This window comes from Anarhichas minor, unplaced genomic scaffold (genome assembly GCF_050575085.1).
Source record: "Anarhichas minor isolate MPS153535 unplaced genomic scaffold, ASM5057508v1 ptg000073l, whole genome shotgun sequence".
Taxonomy (NCBI): domain Eukaryota; kingdom Metazoa; phylum Chordata; class Actinopteri; order Perciformes; family Anarhichadidae; genus Anarhichas; species Anarhichas minor.
In genome coordinates, this window is record NW_027466519.1 from 6,094,287 (window position 1) to 6,102,122 (window position 7,836).

Below are 7,836 nucleotides of genomic sequence, written 5' to 3' on the forward strand. Positions count from 1 at the left end.
GTGCAGTTCTTGACATTTACCGTCAGATGGTTCTTGGATGAATCATGTGCAGTGAGGGAGAGCGACTCTCCATTCACACAAAAGGTCTTCAAGTGACCTTCGAACTACGATGGTCCAATGCCTTTTTATAACCTTCAAAACTTCAAGGCCCCACTTTGTTTCCTGTGAGCTCTGTGATGCCTAAAATACCCCACTCCGTGGAGATGAGATGATGCAGCACATCGCTAATTCTTAAATCAGGCAGCCCAATCTGATCCTAAATCAGTGACAAACGTCACGCAGCTGCTGTAGTCCCAATTGCCCTGAGCAGTGTTGTTGTGCCACAATGTGCCAAAATGGCCCCAGTTTGTCAATGTTCTTATCTCGTATCATTTTGCATTTTTTGGTTCATTTTTTAGGGGCCTAACGCATGCAATACAAGCTGAACATTTTAAACAGTATAGCTGTTGGTGTATGTCCTCTTTTCTTTTGGGGCACCTTCTCCTACAGTATTTTCTTTTTGTAGGGTCATGATAAGCTGCGATAAAAGCCAAAACAGCATATTTTCCTCTTTTGTTTTTGTCTCCTCGCCACCGTGCGCTAACTGCACCAATTATCTTTCACATGAACAGCAATCCGACATCCTTCAGACACAGAGTTGGGGGTTGGGGGGGGGGGGGGGGGGGTTGCACAAAATGAGGAGCTAAATAAATGAAGAAAGAAAATGTGTCCAGCAGAGATGTGTGAACTGAAGGGAGGTTAGGTTTCACTGGACCATTTCAAAACAAAATAATCTACATGTGGCAAGGCCCTATTATCTACAATGTCGCAGCAGATGCAGTCCCGAATTGTCACAGTTGCATGCAGTACACAGATTTCAGTCCACACCGGGTATTCAATTACATGGATTTCATTTTTCCCTCCACAGCCTTTATGCCTCGTAATAACCAGCTTATTTTGTCGGTTTCTTTTCAGATGGCTTCTCATCTGCAAGGAAATATTATTGAGACATGTGAACGCAAGAAGACTGTTATTGTGTGATGAAAATAATTGATATGTGCATGTTTTTGTGCAGATAGAGCAGAGGAGGGATACGTGCCACACAGCACTTTAATTGGAGCATTTCATGAAAGTTTTTTTTTTCCAAGGGAGGTATTTGCACATCAAACTGGTGCGTTGGAATGCCTCATTTAAGTCCCGCACAGTGCTCTTGCTCAGCATAACAATTTTGTAATCATGCTAACATTTCGGTCCCCTCTCGACACTTTTTTGTCAAGAGCGCTTATCAAATGAGTCCTAAAAATCAAAAAAAGCCAGGCCTGTTAGACGGCCGTCCTGAAACCAGACGGCTGTGGCTGTAATTGGCAGCACGACAGCCGAGGAGACTGAGTGGGCTCCAAGGAAGAAGTTGGCCTGGCTGGTTGGAGGTGGGCTGTGATGTCTTCGCCTGCGAGCGGAGGTGGATCTAAAAATGGATCGGAGAGATGGTGTGGCGTGTTGTTAGTTTTGATGTGTTGAAAATCAGTTGGCAAACAAGGACTGAGGCTGGAGGGGGTTAACCCTGAGCCCTGATCATCTCCTGATCTCTATTTTATTATCATTATTATAAGATATTTAGAATTTCCTTTTTTTCATAACAACACCTTCAATGTCCACTTTGATAGAATTTCCCTCCAAAACGCCAAAAGCTAAAGCCCAAACTGGGAGCGCTCATAGAAATCCTGCATTTTCCAACAGACCTGCTGATGAACTCCGCGGTGTGAGTGACGGGCTGACATTTTGCCGCGGCTCCATTCTGGCGCCCTTTCCCCAGGGCCGTGACCACACTGCCACTGTTGTTTACCACTACTCATCCATGCTGAGTGAAGTCGTCACACAGCCGCAGCACCTCAGCCAGCAGCTGGCCCTGGTAGACTCTCTGTAGGACAAGCCAGATAACCTTTTATACTGAGTTACTCTGGATTACGCATGGGAGGGGGGGGGGACTCACAAAGTCACACTTGTTGCCTTGGCACCCTTACAGACCCACAATCTTTGTGTGATGCAAAAAACTTGTCACGCTTGTGTTCATGCAATTTTTATGAAACATTGAATAAAAACCTGTTTCTTTAAAGTGCTGAAATTGAAGCATTATGGAATACAAAAATCTTCTTTTCCAGGCTTAAAGGAAAAAAGGTTATGATCCCCAAACATTCCATGAAAACCAATAACAATACTGTCTGACTTCCCTTCCCTGTTTGTAGCCAAGGCTCATTGGTTCCTACCAAAATAAAATGTAATAAACATTCTCATTTCATAATCAAAAAAGGCTCAGTCAGTTTTTAGAATTATGGGCACTGCAGTTCAAGCGTTAATCAAACAGTAGTTAATTGTGCATTTCTTGTGGACTATTTTCTGAGGCGGATTAATACACGTTCAGCGTTCTCCCGAGTATTTATAGAAGCTAAACAATGTATGTTTGACTGATATAAAAACTACAGTGCCCATGTTTGTAACGCCGGAACAGGTCAACTAGTGCAACACTGCCTCATAGATGTGTTTATGGCACAGAGGATTAAGCTACGTCACAATTTGGACAATACTTGTTCGGGTCGATTGATGGTTGGTTTTGGTGTCATAATGGGATTTGATCACCATTAGAAAAAATACAAAATAATGCCAGCCTCAACCTTCAGGTAAAATCCTGAAAATCTGGCATATATACTGTGTATATGGGATTTCAAAACATCTCTTTCATTTTGTCTGTGAGTTTCACACTTCTTGCTTCAAAACTTGATCAGTCAAGTGGTCTTACATCTTGTCTAGATTGACTATGGTCTACTAAAAGTTTAAATTAACTGCAACAACATTGCTGAATGAATGGTTCCACTGACACCTCCATCAAACCGAGTTATACGCACAAGTGCAGCTGACTTACATCTCTGTGTAAAACTCTGTTGTACACAATATAAGAACTGCCTTCTCTTTTGACGCAATCAATAGCCCTTAGGTTAAAGCTGTCCAAGGTTGAATTCCACTCTTTTATCAAAGAAAGAGTCGTCTTTACACCCTGTCATAACATGTGCAAGCAAGTATAAAATGGATTGTGAAAGTGGGTGCACTTTAAAAAAATGTTTTCAGAAATGTCTGTATTCAAAACAAAAAAAACTAGAAAGGTGCACTTAATAAAGTGCAGATCTCTGAGAGGTGTGGTGTGTCTTCAACAGCCGCTGCTGTATTGTTGGCTAACCCCCCGTTTACACTCTGATGGGCTGTAAGGGATTGTAAAACACACTTTATTCCAACTCAAAAACAAGCAGTGATGTATGCAGTCAATTGTCTCAAAATCGACGTATAAGACATTTCAAGTGACTTACAAGTGGCAAAGTACTCAGCAGTGTGAGTGACGGCAACCACGAGAGGTCCTTGAGTATGCAGCCATAACTGGCCACCCGAAATATTCAGCAGTTTGCTGCAGCAGAATGGAAGATTAGACATGGACACAGTCATGGACAGACACAGTCATGGACAGACACAGTCATGCGATCGGTCGTGTGTGAGTGTGCACTCACACACACGACCGATCGCATGATCCTTGTGGCGGACATAGATATTGAAAATGAGATTTGATTCCAAAACATCTTGAAAGAAGTCAATCTCAATTGGTTACATTTGCAAACATTGGCAAATGTATTCATTTGTTTAAGACTCGAAAAAAATATTTTCTCTCTCTTTTTTAATATATATATATATATATATATATATATATACAACTTTTCTTTGGTAGACATAAAGACTTGATCCTAAGTTGAGTATCCCAAATGACATGAAGGCTGCATCACAGGGCTTTAAACAATCTTTCTCATTAGCCCGGTAATTTGTGAGGCTACTTGGGTGGGACAACCTTGGACTAATTCAGAGCTCAAGTTTCCCGTTTGACTCAGCAGTTAATGCAACAGTTAGCCCGGTCAACAATGCCATGATTGAATCAGTTATGAAATAATTACATAAGATCCTCATCTTAATGATTTCTCTCCCACACACACTCTCACATTCTTTGTGTCCTTTCATCTCTCTTTCCTGTTTTGTCTCTGTGTCTTTCTCTCTATTTCTACTGTGTGTGTCGTTCTCTCTCCCATTCTTACTGTGCGACCTTCAGTTTGGCATTTCCGGAGATGCTACTGACATTGTATTTTTGTTTTACTTACAGATAAAAAAGAAAAATGAGACAAGCTTCGAGGCAGAAGAGCCTTTACAACTCCATTGTCGGACTACTACTAAATTCTGGACAAGCAGGAAGGCAATCCAGGCACTCCAAAATATAAAAACAAGTAACCACAAGGAAGGAAATATTTAATAAGCCTTTTTTGTAGTGGCTAAATCATCAAAAGACAACATGCTTTAACCACTTCAGGTCTTCCTTAGGGCTAGTAACAAACAGACAACACGAGTATTGGACTCACGTTTATAGAGTTATCTACCAATGGGGGCAATCACATGACCCGGATAATAACATGTAGGTGAAATAAATAAAAAATAATGAAAACACAAGAACGGAACATGAGAAGAGGTTAAGAAGATTTTTTGTTTTTGTTATGCATCATACATGGACAACACATTCTCGCCCCAATGCGTGAAATACCCCAGTTTGTTCAGTGCTCCTAAGCTTCAAACTATGATGCTCTATGAACCCCTTTAGCATTAGTTTGGACGTGTCAGGGAAGGCGTGTCAATAAACACTTGTTACACGCAGAGGGCCTTTTCAAAATAAACTTTCACCTTCACAGTTAGTTAGGTTGAGCAAAATAGCGTGGTTGACATAACTTGACTAAACCTCACGTGACTAACTAGGGACAAACGAGTCACGTGACTAGCAACTCATGTAAGTCCCACGGCTAACGACACCAACGACTTACGTGACAAACGACTCACTTGACTAATGACTGACGTCAAAATTCATTGAGAATTCGAAAATTAGTTTTGCACAGGAAACATACAGTGGTCTCCTGGATGAAAGTCCAGTGTTTGCTTGACCCATCTACTGTCATCCCGCCCACCTTGTGTGGACTAGTAGTAGAGTGCAGCGATGACGTATTTTTGTAGGCCAACCCCGTAAATTAGCATCATACTGGTTCCCTTTACAAAAAGACAAAGGGGTTTTTCCATCGGATTTTGGATTATTGCATAAAAATAAACTCTGTGGCAAACACAAGTTTTTAAGGATATTTACATGTTTTCTTCAGGAAGATAATCTTCTCAAATGAACACTACTTTTATGGTCTTTGAAGCATAAATGCAATTTACAGAAGTAAAAACTAATGTTAGCTGTAAACAAACTACACCACGGTTGTATGAACGCAAGTACAGACAAAGTGGCTGTGAAGGCAAACTAGTTTGAGTGATGACGTTTAGCCACTTGTTAGCTTTGGCTTTTTTTAGGACACATAAAAGCTTTAAGATTCACAAGATGGGTATATACCTACTTTTTTTTTATCATAGAACAAATCATTGAAATCTTTTAAGCTTATGTTGACCGCAAACCTTATTCTATCTAACCAAATACACAGAAAAAAACTCATTGACTTCGAGACGAGGGAACCGGAAGTGCAAAAATGCTGACTCATTTCAAGGTTTAAGGACTCATTCCTGCAGCACTATGTAAGGTGCGTTTCATAGCGTATTTGTCGCATTGGGATTGAGAACGAGTTCACATGGAAGATAGGTATCCACATATAGGTTTTAATACAGGCTGTTGTAAAAATGGAAAGCATATGGAGTCTATGTCCTCGTTGACACCTCAGTCGATGGATCCAAAAAAACTTTGGTGAAGTGTCTGTATTCTGTCTCTCAGTTTCTGTCCACCTCTCTCTGGCAAACCCCCAAGTGAGAAGGTGACCTCTTGGCAGTTCGAAATCGATCCTTCATTTTTATTGCAGGCAGGTGAAAGGTCCAGTGGCCATGATGCCTCTCTGGAGCTCTCCTCTTTGATGTAAACTTGAGCAAACAATCAGCTCCTGTCCGCTCTACCAGTGCCATTCCTGACTGTCCCTGTGCTACGACCCTCTTGACATTCAATCTCAAACGTACGGAACGCGTTTTGCGATTCTAAGTGTAAGGTAAGCCCTGTGCCCGCTGTGGAATGTATAATTGTGCAATGACACTGGATGAAGCAGCAGTTGTAAGCTGTTTTCTGCTCCATCCTTTTGGAATAATGAGCAGAGGGCAATCACGTTGAGGGAGCTGATAACTGGCAGTATTCTAAACCAGTTTAAATGCAATGCTACTTTATAGCCACTGTAATCGCACGTTTTCTAACCCCCCCCCCCCCCCCCCCAGAGTTACGGTTGATACGTCTGTCAAGCTTTCTAGCATGGCGCATATGTCTACAATATGTCTACATATGTCTACAATTATAACAGTGGCAGATTTAAGGTTCAAGCTTCAGCTTTATTGTCATTAGTTGTAGGCCAGAAAATCTGTAAACAAATATTACCATATTGAAATATTTTAAATCAGACTAGAATAAAAGAATAAAATAGGCAATAGAGTCGAACAAAGGGTATAAAAGTAGCACAAAATCAAAATATTTACGAGTAAGACCAATGATACAGTACAACGTATAGTACATGTGTGACATGCAGCGCTGAGGTTTATGATAAAAGCCATTTATTCACGATGATGTGTAGAGGATGCGGTGGATGTGAGGAGTCCCGCAGCGTGAGGAAAGAAGCTGCTCTGTATTCTGCTCAGCAGCGGATACCTCTGTATCTCTTGCCAGATGGCAGCCGGGTGAACAGGCTGTGGATGGGAGAGGCATCGGCTTTAAGCATCCTTTGGGCTCATCTGAGCGCTATCACCGGTGCTCGGTATATGGGTACCAATGGTGTCCTGGGCAGCTCTAAAGGCACGCTGCAGAGCCGTGCTCATCCCAAGCCATATTTGTTGTGTTTTTGGTAAGGACGCTTTCTATTGCTACCCTACAAAAGTTAATAACTTGGGGATTTTTGCCTCTTAAGGAGCCTTTGCTGAGCCTTTATTTATTTTACTAGAGTGAATATGTGTGATGGCCGTGACAGGTCCTTTATATGTAACCTTACACACGTTTGCCTAATTTTCACATGTATTGTTTGTGGGAAAAATATCCTTATTAATATTTTGGTTTCTTTTTTTTGGTTGGCATTGGAGTTTTAAAAAAAGGAGAAAAGAAAGAAACCCAAGATTCTCAAGGAGGTCAAATGCCATGCATTTATTTCAGCACTGTGACATATCCCTCAGACAATCAAGATTCATGTCATAACCATACTTTATTTAACAATAGGACATAGACCCGTCATTACATGGCATAAGCAATACATGAAGTTCTACTGGTTACAGCACGTTTCCAGTGATTCTACAGGCAGTTTTCATGTGCATTTTAAATTATTGTATAACCTGTAACATTATAGAATCCTAACCACGTTTTTTTCCATTAACATGTCTTATTTTTAACAGTGCTTCTTGTATTAACAAAGGACAAACTCTTGCGCCAGATCACCCATTGTCTTTCAGCATTTTTCCTGACAGTTATGTCACACAGCAGCCCATCCACTTCCCCGTTCCCACAGTGCAAATAAGGACACTACAAGAGGAGGGCGGATGTTCCCACCTTGTCAAAGTGCAGCTCTGAGCGCAACGGGAACCAAATCTATTATATGGCAGTATATGCACGTCTTTTACCCGGGTTAGCTTTCGTTAACGTTCACGTCCCCTTTTTTCTCACGGTTAGTACTTCGGAAGAACATAGACTCTTGGATGAGGCTGGGGATAAACAGAGGATACATCGGAGGATACAGGAATAAATACAGCTTTATTTTGATGCATAATAATAATTTATACCAG